Source organism: Ciconia boyciana, chromosome 12 (genome assembly GCF_034638445.1).
Source record: "Ciconia boyciana chromosome 12, ASM3463844v1, whole genome shotgun sequence".
NCBI classification, from domain to species: domain Eukaryota; kingdom Metazoa; phylum Chordata; class Aves; order Ciconiiformes; family Ciconiidae; genus Ciconia; species Ciconia boyciana.
In genome coordinates this window covers 20,575,179-20,588,569 of record NC_132945.1, presented here as the reverse complement: position 1 = coordinate 20,588,569, position 13,391 = coordinate 20,575,179, and positions in this window count along the sequence as shown.

The window sequence follows — 13,391 nt, the reverse complement described above, 5'->3', positions numbered from 1 at the left end:
GGCAGGCTATTTGGACAGGAATGGAAGAACTATCTTACCCCGTCAGACCCCCGATTCAACTACTGCAAAATATTGTCTCTGGAAATCAAAAGTCTGCATATGCAGGGGGAGGCAAGAAAGCCCTAGTACTGAAGATACCTCAGAATAGCACTGAAGTACCTCAGATTTGAAAATTACACTTAATCAAAAGAATGGTTAAATATAGTCCTAATATAGTCCTAAGTATGGTCCTACTGCAATGTGAACTTATCTTCAGGTACATGCTTCAGTGCTTTCCTGACTCAAGATATTAATGAACACGTTTCCTGCAGACAGTACTATCTAAACTGAGAAATACAAAACTTCAAGAGTACATGTAGCCACAGAAGATGTTTGACATCTTCACTCATAGGAAAAACACCATGAGCTGATAAAAATACCACTGCCATGGAGAAATTAGATGCAGAGCAAAGAGCTCCGAGGCACAGAAAAGGTAGCAACAAGTCTCTGGGGGGAAGGGAAATTTTGCAATGATGGTACACACCGTCAAACCTTGCTGATGTTGCATTTTATTCTTCTTTATTCCTCTTTGTTTGCATTTTTTTTTTAATTGGTTTTGGACACTACCAAATTTCCCCAGTTTCAAAATGTACCACAAATCTATAGCTGGGCTCCAGCTGGATCCTGGATCCAGCCAGGCTCCAGTCTGGATCCTGACATATTCTTCCTGTGCAGCTCTTGACAAGTCATTTAACTTCTCTACTCCGTTTCTTCATTATAAAATTGCTACCCTACCTCAAAGGACTACTGTGATACTATTTTGCTATGCATACTTTCCCAGGATATTTAGATAGTCTGACTGCAGGCAGCAGAGATATAAAAAGTATGTTTAAACAAGAGGAACCTCTAAGCCATCTTAGAACAGAACCACTGCACTGGAGACAGGTAATGATGATGAGAGAAGGGAAAGGCAAGGCAGCAACTGCAATAGCAAATTTTCCCCACAGTCAACATATCAGACAGCATGACACTGATGGGCTTCAGGCTGCAGCTGACTTTTAATGGAACCTTTCCTGATTTTTCCACTTCAAAGTAAAATTAAGTCCACCACAAAAGCCCTAACTCTTTCACAGAAGTCCATGCATTTAGAAATCACAACTATGAGATAAAGTATCTTTCCTTTTCCTCACTGTGAAGCTCATCTCAAGAAAGGATATACCAATTATCTCACTCAACTTCTACACTGATCTGAAATGTGGAAGTTTAGAAATAATTATTTGGATTTACAGCTGTACAATGGAGCAGAACCAGGACCATTTTGCTCACTATTTTCCCTAACATTCAGAATAAAACTTTTGGTAATGGAGTTGTTAGTATCCAGGAGTCAGTTGCTTTGTAGTATTCTGGTTTATACTATTATATATATAAAACTGAACAAATATCGTAAGGTCAAATTGAACGATTCATAGCATGGGAATAATTGTGGGTTTGGGGGTTGTCAATATCAATTTCTTACTATATTCTCTCACTTTGCTAAGGCAAACCTGCAATGCTCAGGCCAAGCAGATGCAGAATGTATCAAATTAGTACCTGAGGGCAAGGAATACATAAGATGTTTCATTATAAACTCAGGGAAGCAAACTATATCCTTGACATAATCTGCTCCCAGACATTGCTGAGGCAATTGATTTCTTTATGCCTCATGTGAGGATCACCAGAGAAAATCTCTGGAACTAGTCATTAATCAAACAAAGCATAGCACAGAGTTAGAATTTTTGAAATGGTGCCAAAAGCAGTTGTGGAAATTTGCAATGACAACTGATGAGAAATTCAGTGCCTAGAGGGAGGGCAGGGTTGTGGCTTTCCTCTGGTTTTGTTTTTTTTTATTTTCTTTTTCACTGATTGTGAGAGAATCTTTATAGGGATCTCACAAAATCTTCCAGTCAGTCCTCTGCAGAGAAGAAAATAAATTTTACAAAGAGTTTCTGATATAGTGGCACCTTTCCTGTAGTTATAAAGGATGAGACTTATCCGTCCCAACAGTAGGTTTCCGACTAAAGAAAAAAACCAAAATACAAGGCAACATTATGAGCCTGGAATAGAGTAGGGTGGGATGAGCCACAATCAGAATGCACTTGGCAAGGGAGATGGGGATTAAAAGTGGGTTTTAAACACAAAGGAGAAAGTCCCAGACAGTAGGGCAGAAAGGCAAAAAATAGAGCGAAGAGAAAACATGCGTGAAGAGCTTCTGCTAGTGTGGTGGGTTGACCCTGGCTGGATGCCAGGCGCCCACCAAGCCGCTCCATCACTCCCCTCCTCAGCTGGACAGGGGAGAGAAAATACAACAAAAGGCTCGTGGGTCAAGATAAGGACAGGGAGAGATCACTCACCAATTACCGTCATGGGCAAAACAGACTCGACTTGGGGAAATCAGTCTAATTTCTTACCAATCAAATCGGAGTAGGATAATGAGAAATAAAACCAAATCTTAAAACACCTTCCCCCTCACCCCTCCCTTCTTCCCAGGCTTCACTTTACTCCTGATTTTCTCCACCTCCTCCCCCCGAGTGGCACAGGGGGACGGGGAATGGGGTTGTGGTCAGTTCATCACACATCGTCTCTGCTGTTCCTTCCTCCTCAGGGGGAGGACTCCTCACACTCTTCCCCTGCTCCAGCGTGGGGTCCCTCCCACAGGAGACAGTCCTCCACGAAATTCTCCAGCATGGTCCTTCCCACAGGCTGCAGTTCTTCACAAACTGCTCCAACATGGGTCCTTTCCATGGGGTGCAGTCCTTCAGGAACAGACTGCTTCAGCGTGGGTGCCCCACGGGGTCACAAGTGCTGCCAGCAAACCTGCTCCAGCATGGGCTCCTCTCTCCACGGGTCCACAGGTCCTGCCAGGAGCCTGCTCCAGCGCGGGCTTCCCACAGGGTCACAGCCTCCTTTGGGCATCCACCTGCTCTGGCATGGGGTCCTCCACGGGCTGCAGGTGGCTATCTGCTCCACCATGGACCTCCATGGGCTGCAGGGGGACAGCCTGCCTCACCATGGTCTTCACCAGGGGCTGCAGGGGAATCTCTGCAGCTCTGGCACCTGGAGCACCTCCTCCCCCTCCTTCTTCACTGACCTTGGTGTCTGCAGGGCTGCTGTTCTCACATATTCTCACTCCTCTCTCCCAGCTGCTGTTGTGCAGCAGGTTTTTTTCCCCTTCTTAAATATGTTATCTCAGAGGGTCTACCACTGTCACTGATAGGCTCAGCCTTGGCCAGCAGCAGGTCCGTCTTGGAGCCGGCTGGCATTGGCTCTATCGGACATGGGGGAAGCTTCTGGCATCTTCTCACAGAAGCCACTCCTGTAGCCCCCGCCCTACCAGAACCTTGCCACACAAGCCCCATACAGGGGATAACAGCACGTGTCTATGCCTAATTGGCCTTAGCTAGAATGGGAGAAATATACTGTAGCAAGCCTGTGTGAATCAGTTGTCAGGTGCAGGAAGGGGTGTTACTTTTCAGGTTCCTGTCATAAAATGAGATATTTTGCACATTTTCACACGCTGCCTAGATAAACAGTGCTAGCTACAGATCGCTGTAGTGAAACAAGGAAAAAGACAGTTGCAGTAATCAATGCCATTAACCTCAGGTTGCCCTGTCCTATCAAACCCAGACCCCCAATTCAGCTAGACACATTCTTTAAGGCACTAACACTTATGATATGCCCTGGGACACTAGTGATGCCTTTAAGGACATAGCAGAAGGCCAAAAATATCCATATTAAAAATAATGCACACTCAGACAATCCCTGGCATTCCAACTAGAAGTTATTTAGCATATAATACTGAGCAAAAGATTATTCCAAGATCCAGTGGACCTTATGTTTAGGGTTTTAGATTGGCATTTTCCACACTAGTGTGTTTGAATTGTTACTTAATATCAAACAAAGCATCTAGGAACATATTACATGAAAGGCATCACAGAAGAAGGTTGATTTGATACCTTAAATGAAATGGGGAAAACCTTTTAAACGCCCCAAGGAACTCTCAATTGTTTTGATTCAATAGATCCAGTTTAACCCCACATTGTTAAACTTTGGTAAAAATATTTTGGTGTTGATTTAGTAATAACATAGTAAAAACCACGAAAATTGCTCTGAACACTGATATTTTTCAATTCTAAGTTAGGAAAAAGACTAAAATAAAATTTCAGCAAATAAAATCTCAGGATTTATTCATTTTGCTTCTTTGTTCCTATCACGCAAGTTTCCACATTATTTCATAAGAAAAATACATCACATATTAGACAGTTCAATCCACTTTGTCAGTGAAGAATTGGGATTATGCCTATAACTGTTTCAAAGAATAGTTTATGGTTAAGCTCTACTCCTTACCTTAGCTGCTTTAACAAAGGATTTATAGAAACTACATGTATTCAGCACAACTACTAAAATTTCACAAGGTACCGATGAACAGAAGATAGCTGCCTTTGTGGGTACTACATAGGTGTTTGAGCTGAGCATTACATTTCTAGCATTTCATGAAAGCATAATATGTTATTTTATTCTCAAGGCCATTAATTATTTCACCATTAACAGACACTTTCAGCAGATCTTCTCCAAGTTTACTACTTTAATTAGGACCTCATTCAGCACCCTGAATCAAAAGTTTTCCTATTGATTTCAATGGGACTTAGATTTGGTCAATGTTCCCTCATGTTATTAAAGCAAGGATTTTCTTCAACCTATTAGCCAAGGTATTATATTAATTTAATGATTAGCTTGTTTTGACTTCAGAAAGCTCTCATATGAATTTTGGTCTTTTTTTTTAACTCCAAGTTACTTCAGGTAAGTTCATCCGTCAAGTTTTCCTACTGCAATGTAAGGTACTGTGGTCTTTCTCTTCCCACTTATCTTACCAGGGCTGGCACTTGAGGACTTTTTTTCAAATCATGGTCACAGTTTTGGGTAATGCAAAATGTCATTTTTGTACCAACTCTAACACTGTCATAAAAAGACAATTATCTGTCAATCCGCTGGAAATTTTCCTACTTCAGTGATTATATGTGCCAGACATAATTTTGAAGTTCATGCTCCAAAGAGCTCCATGAACAGGAGACTGTCTAATAGAAAAGACAATTGGTGACATCCTGCCCCAGTGAAGCATGTAAAACATTAACCTGCATTTCCTAGTTTATTTTGCTCAACAAGTTTCTGTAATGGAGTTCTCATTTACAGCCACACTAGTCTGGTGACTCGATTGCACTGTAGAAACAGGACATTGTTCCTCCAGATCAACCAACACCTACAGGCAAGGATTCTCAAACGCTACTAGATGCTGAAATCCAAATCCTGATGTGCATACAGACACAATGGCAGATGATTTATTGATCACGCTAGACTATACAGTAGGCTAACAGCTAAGTCAGTCCTGGTGGGATAGCACTAGTTTCGGGTAATTCTCCCCTTCTTTCCAGGGAAATCAAAAATGAAAGCCAGTACTTGGCTTACACTGGGTACTCAGGTAAAACTCAAGTCATATGATATTAAAGAAATGACTGAATTGAAGAAAAGAATAACAAGAGCATTCAAACATTTAGCTCTCAAGAGCGTGTTAGATAATTTAGAGTTATCATGAGATAAAGCATCATGCTTAGTGGAAGATGTACTTTCTCCATACATCTATTTGATAGGCACCATAAGCATTAGTGTTTCACTATAAGAACGATGAATGTATGCTAACGTCTTTGTTTCCATGCCAAACCACCCATCTGTTCTCTGCTCAGAATTCTGTCATGCTCTTTTCTTTTCACTTTTGCCCTATGTTATATTTAAGTTTAAAAATACAAAAATATGCATTATCTCATATATATAATTTATGATCTAGACTCTCAGTACTAATGAAATTCAACAAAGAGAGAATGGAACAAAGAGAGAATGGTTCAGAATACTAAGTTTCCAATCGTTCAAGATGAAGCACTGCTTTATTGTGTTGCATTAGCAACCTCTTCATAACAAGGAGAGACAAAAAGAGTGTTTGAATTAATGACCTCATTTGTGGAGGAAAAAAAAAATGTAATTTTTTAATGCATAGTTCATCTGCTAACACACAGACACTAGCCTCTAATGATAGTCTTATGCTGATCTATCACTAGCAGGGTACCATACATGATTAATTACCCACTAGCCGTCATTATTACTGGCTTTAGGTTTTATTAACTTACAGAAAAGGTGCCTACAAAGTCTTTTGTATTATCACTTGCTGCTTCAAAGACAGGAACAGAGGTTTGCATTAGGAGTTTTTAGGAGATTAGTAATCAACCTTCTTGAGCTCACCATGAAATTTATGAGATAATATATACCAACACTAGATATGTATAAGTGCTTACTGCCTTTTGTCTGAGAATGAATGCTGCAACATGAGTCATAATTATTTAGGCCATAATTTCTAATATTCTACATTTCCTTTTGGTTAGCAGAAATACTTCAGAAAGTGCCTGCTGGGGTATAAATACAAATACAATGACCAGCCTACTTCAGGGATTGTCTACTCTTCTAGCTCCTAGAACAACATTTATGAGCAGAACAGTCAGAACTGTAGATAGACCAAAAGACCTGATAATGGGCCTTTTTCTCCAAAGCACCTACAAAAGGGAAGGTCATAGCTAGGCATTCACAGCTGCCCTTCCTTGTACATGTGCAACTTAAACACCTATTTATTTTCATAGGACAAATGCTTAACTCCTTAGCCCCACAGAACATCACTGTGAGTGTGAAACTAGAGCAACTGGTATATATTAAATACATTCACATACCCACAGCATCTTCAAGATAAAATGCTCAGATGCTCTTAAAGAAGTATAGCTTCATCGCGTGAAGTGGACAGCCCTATCAGAATGATGAAGTGATCACACACCACTACGGCTGAAGCACAGTAAGTATTTTGTCCTCCCTATGATGCCATTATTGTCTGGCACATCTTAAAAAACTGATGTTAAAACAAAAGCACATTCTGAAGTAAGGGCAATATTTAGCCCTTTTCTCAGATGCACAATTGCTTTCCAAAGCAGCAGCTTCTCATAATCCAGTCCCATGTGGCTTGAATCTAACTCAGTTATAGTACTGAAGCTTTTTCCCTTGTCAGTGTCAGTACAAAGAAAATTGGGGACTAGCTCCTAGTCCATGCTCTGGCAGCTTTAATACTGTCCTAAATAGGTTACTCAGGATTACTTTTGGCACTACTTGGGAAACTTAACTGATGTCAAGCCAATGTACCCAGCTGTGTGCCAATTGCTTCGTGTTCTCTTCTAAATCAGGGAAGTAACATTAAAAAGTGCCAGGGAGCAAGCTGAGGACTGGGGATAAAGTATGCTACGCTCTAGTGATCTGTGTAAGCACAAGGACTCCATAGGGGGGACACTTACAGACCGGAACAACCTGGAATAGTCCTTAAGCTACTGTAATTTGTTCTGGGCACAGTGTAGAGATAGCAGTGCCTCCCCCAAGGCTGTGCCAAATACTCTGGCAATTTTTGATATTTTGTCCATAAGTCAGTGTTTGCAGAAAATTTCCTAAAGTGTTATGTTATCCTTCCTTCCTTCCTCAAAACTTTACCTGAAACTCCTTTCACTCTGTGGGACCACAAACAGCTTAAAGAGGGTATTTAGCATATACCCTACACAAAGCTGAGCTTTCCGGATGTTAGAACTGTGCAGTTTCCAAGACCTCTGCAAAACATCAGCTTGTCTGACTGCTTTGAAATTTAGGAAATAGGGCACTGCTATAAAATATTGTCACTAACATCACAGATATTACAGTGGAAAAGAACGGGTTTTGGTCATATTTCCTCTTCCATCTGCTACCGCAGAACTTTCTTCCAAGCTGAACTCTTAAGGGTTAACTGGCATTGGGTGGAGGAGGGGGAAATCAGAGGTCAGCTCATGTTCTGATACCAGTGAACTCGCAAGTTACTCCTTAAGCATGTGGTTTCATCCTAGGTTCTTCCTGCCAGCAATTTCTCACTTTAATCATACACCCACAGCAACCCAGATCTTTAAATTCAGCAATTCTTTCTCAGGTTTCAGCAAGTCATTGGCAGCCTGAGCTATTTTTGGGATATTTTCTCTACTGCAGATGCAGCTAAGGAAAACGCAGGGAGCATGCTAAAGACCTGCAGCTATTTGCCTTGTACAATTTGCTCATTTCTCTTTATTTCTCTGTTTTCCTGCACTGGTCACTTAAAGGACAATCTCTCTTGCAAACAAAATCCCCGGAGCCTGATTAGAGGGACTGAAGGCTCCCAGACACGGATTGCCTGCCAGCCACAGCACGGTAAGGACATGGACACTTTTGGCTAGCCTTGCATTGCAGTTTTTAAGCTTTGCTGAACGTTTATTTGTGTCCATCGCTTCCAAATCAACACTGCTGGCATGGCAGGCAGTCTCCAGCTCCTGGTCTCCATTTTCATTCCCTAAAATCCTCAGCACTTGTAAGTAGCACATTTATACTCACCGTCTCTTTGTGTGTTCTAGAAATCAATGACTGACACTGATTTTGATCGGTCCCAGGGGTTGGGTTTTTTCCTTACATTTTAGCATCTTTTGGAGATCTGTAATTTGTAATCCTGATTGAAACTGTGGATATTTCTATTGCCTGATCTTCCCTATTTTAGGTATATTGCTAGTCTTATTATTTAGCTCGGCAAATTATTCAAATCAGGGAATGGTTTTATGTACAGCAGATGGAATAATTCTGAAAAAGACCTGCTACTGCTGATTTACAGTTATATACATAGCTTTCTTGTCTTGTGTACCGGCTCTGCTATAATACCTTTAAGCTGCCACATAGCAGTGCGCTAACACTACAAAGACATATACAGCAGAAAACCAATGCAGCAGACCGAGCTATACTAAAAATGAATAGGTTTTATCATGCAGTTCTTTTTATATGTGCTCACAGAAATGCATCAAGTAAGCTCGGCAAGAATGGTGAGATTCCAATTTTATAGGACATACTATTTTATTGAAATATGTGTAAAAATAGTTTAACATCCTCAGGGACATTTTAGTTATACATACTACTGCAGGAAAATGAACACAGTACATATCTAATGAATGTGCAAACCAAATTCTGGGAATCTCTAGTGACAGAAACTGGAAGAAGTATTCTTTTGGTCCTTTCCTGTACTTCAGGCTTTTTAGAAAAACTGGAATTGCTTTATGCTCTATCCTTTCATGTTCAGTAATATGATGATTGCAAACAGAGAACTCCCCTGAGGGCTTAATGTACATCATCCAAATATTTGACTGCAACTCAGTGTTTCTTGTCCTATTAAGAGAGGTTTTAGAAAGCCTGACTTTGCACTAGAGCTAGGGAGGCCTTCAGATAGAATAAGCAATCAAAAGCTACCTGTGTCTGCTGCCAGAACAGACAAGAGCATACTGTACAATTGTAGCCCCATAATATTTCCTATCAAAATACTTAGCCATTACAGTCTGCAGCAGAAACAAAAGTTAGCACAGCCTTTGAAACAGTATTTTAGGAACTTATTCAAACTTCACCTTTCGCCTTTTCAATATGGGAGAATTTGTTGTTCGTTTTCTAGTTTGCAAATGTTTCTTGAATGATTTATTAAACCAATTGGAGGGATGGGGGAAATGCTGTATATATGCACATGAGTGGACTGAAGGTCTTTAAGGCTTAATTTTCAGCATGGGAAAAGTTCTGATGTTGATATGCAAAGAATTAAAAAAAAAGCCATCCAGGATATAAGGACTTACAACTCAGAACACTAGAAGCAAAAAGTGAAAACTTAGGGTATCAATAGATTTAGGATCAGGCTCTGAAAGTGGTATTTTTGCTTCTGAAAGCCTCTCGTCAATTTTGAGTCAATTTCTATGATACTGTCTATGTTGCTGCTGAACATAAGACTGATCTCTGAGCCTGGCTCTCTCCTCGCACTGGTGAGTTTCCTCTGCCTCAGTTTCACTGAAGTCACTGATACTAATTAGCTTAACGAGAAATATGAATCAATCCTGTAGTCCTTAGTTCCATCTTAAACTCAATCCTAAATGTTAGCACTCAGCGTGCTGGAAATCTTGAGACTTGACACATTTCCCAGAGACCGCAGGAAGAAAGAAATTATTATAGCTGGATGTGTTTTGCTAAAAGTTAGCAAAGCATTTGATTGTTTACTGTTAACAGAGGAACTGATATGTCATTAGACAAGTTACAAGGCATGCATGTAAATCTAGATCCCATATTTCTCTCTCTCAAAAAAAAAAAAAAGTTACTCTCAGCACAAACAGAAGTCGATTGACAGAAGTCCTACTGACAGGACAGGTCTGTGCAGAATTGAGTGTTTTGGGAATTCAGTGAGATAAAACTCAATACAGTGATACACCTGTACAGATAACCATTCAAGTGGTGCTTGTGTGGGCTTATTTTAGAATATGTCATACTGAATTGTGCCATTGATAAAAATTATTATTAGAAAGACAATGCATGTTATTTCACAATATGTGCAGAAAGGAAATAATCTGAATAATGAAAAAGCAGATGCCTTCTAGGATATATGAACTTTTTCTTTTTAAAACAAACTGTTGCATACAGGAGCTCTCTGAAAGTTGAAAACCCCATCTTTGTTAGAGAAGGAATATAGACCATGGGGATTAGCCACTCTCCAGACACTCCCAACTGACAATACACTCATGCTATGTTAATATACTTTTTTTTGGTGCATATACATTAAATCAACCACACGCAAGATACTAAAGATTAACTGACTCTATAAATGTACTAATTTATAATTCAGCAGCAGCTACGATGCCAGGCATTTCGTAACTCATACTTGATGGTCTTTGCCTAGAGACAAGTATATATAAAGGTCTAATGGATATCAATAACGGCAATGGCTGAAGTGGAACCCATGCTGACTTACAGTAGAACTTGTTCTAGAGTCAAAACCATGAGTCAGAACATGAGTCAAAACCACAATTATTCCTTCACTTGAACAATCACAGAAGTGGGTCCCTCCAATTTTAATGACATCCTCAGACACACAGTAAACTTACAATAAATAAGTTATTGTGCATGAACACAGCCATGGTAATTGGCCAGTTATGTTCTCTTCACCTGACTTTTTTTTTTTTAAGTTTACTCTTTTCAATTGTAGCTTAAAATTAAGTTTAAAAAAGGTTTAATTGGCCCTGCACTACTCTGTAAATGGCTAGACTAAAAGCGCCTGTAGTCCCAATGGCTCCGTTGACGTGCAGTAACATACTACACTGCAACAACCTGATCAGATGGCTAAGCCCTTCATTAAAATTGAAGGAACAGTTTTATTTTTCCTGGCTGTCACTTTGCACCAGACCAATTCTATTAAATCCAGTTGAGGGACTGGGTTGAAAGAGGAATCATCAACAAGAAGTGAATAGTACAAGAATTCTTCGAGGACTGGGTCTGAATTTTAATAGTCTCATAGAGGGGGGCTCTGCACCAAAAACTAGGAATACACTGACAAATTTTGCTGGCGATATGTTGGGAGGCAGCATCAGTTTAGGGGAGGAATATCACAGAGTAACAGAAATAAGAGGAAATGTAGTAGAAATTTAAGGCTCATCGGAGGCAGGAATAAGCAAATGAAGGAGCAGCCTAGAGTGGCAAGCTGCAGACGTGTGAGAAGGTAGGCAGCAGCTTGGCTAGTCCGAGTAGCTCAGCTTTGTCTTCTCTGTAGCTGCTGACCCCTGGCAGCACTAGCAGTCCCCAGCCTTCTCCCAGGTGGCAGAAGAAGCATGAAGGTGCTCTGCAGCCCATTTCTCTCTGATCCTCCCATCTCCATTTCTTCCTACATCATCCCACAGCAGGAGTAGGCCTTGGCCTGCTTCTGGCTCTCACCTCAACCTCAACTTCAGCCTCTGATAACAGTTAGAGAAGCACAGGGAGGTAGTGAGGGCTACCTGGGAAGGATGAGAGAGGGGCTACAGGGCCTGGACAGCAGGGTGGGAGTGACACAGGAATGGAGATGTAACAGGACATCCTGGGAAGAGTGTGGGAAGAGACAGGTAGACAAGCAAAGTGCAGCTGCTTCCACCCAACACTTCCCAATGTGATACAGCTGGGAAAAAGACAAATCCATTTTACAGTATGCCACTAAAGGTAAAGACACTAGAGATAGTATGGCACTGATGGCATGCTATAAGTATGGGTGAGTCCCTGTTTGGAATATTATATAGTTCTTGTCACTCACAATACAGAAAGATCAATATGTATCATAACAATGAGCCAGGAATGTGAGTGCTATTGGTAAAGATATAATCAGGGAAATTATTTATTTAAGATATATGACAATGTTGGCCCAAGACCAAACACATAAAAATCAAGCATAGCAACTAGAATTGGGAGAATACACTGAAGCAGTGAGATGGGAGCAAGAATCCTAACTATCTTTTTTTTAAGATGGAGCATGATCAATTACCAAAAGCACTGTATGTTTTTGCAAGTTGCCGCAACACTATAATCGCTCCAGGACTGTTTTCTATGTCACTGTGATACATGATAATGTAAGTGAGATAAGAATCAGTTCCTGGGTGTAATGCATGGATGAATGCATAGGTGCTATAATTTACTTTAGCAGATGTTGCTCCTGGTGACATCATTTGCCTCTCTGTACAAAGACTAAGATAACATCGATGTGATAACATCAGCCTCTTTAAGACACACAAATGAAACGAGCGCTTTGAGTTAGAGAAGAATGAATGTAGCAAACTTCATTCTTGTTGATATTCAGAAGAATCTAGGAAATCTGTTATAAGGCTGCACAGATAATGGTATACTGAATGTATTTTAAGTGTAAACAACTACCAAAAAGTTATTTTCATGTTAAGATTTTTCCTCTTTTGCTCAAAAACCAAGTTGACCTGGTAGTCCAACAGGCTGCCCTCACTGTGGAGGGAGGGGAAGGCTGAGACCATGAGACCCTTACTTCTTTTTTCCCCAAATGAAAATGAAACTGAATGCCACATGGATGAGAGACAGAGACTATAGTATAGATCTGGACTGATTTGTCTGTTTGACACCAAAGCAACAGACCTCAAGCACCAAGGCTAAAATTTTTGTCAAAAACATGTCAGAGTATCATAACTCAGCTTCTATGTAGATTCTACAGCTGCCATATAGATTACAGTATGTTTGACTTGTATACTTCAGAGGTGTTTTCACAGGCTGCGGTATCAATCACGAGAAGGCTCTAAGTAGCCTTCAACAAATCAGCATTTCTGTTGCAATTAACCTTTAGAAATGGATGGCTGTTCTTTTCAAATTAACTTTTGAAAGATATCCTTCCAAAATTTATGACTGAAATTCCATCCCTAAAACTGGAATCAGTCACTGCAAATTCCATAATATTCAAGTATTTAAATTATCTT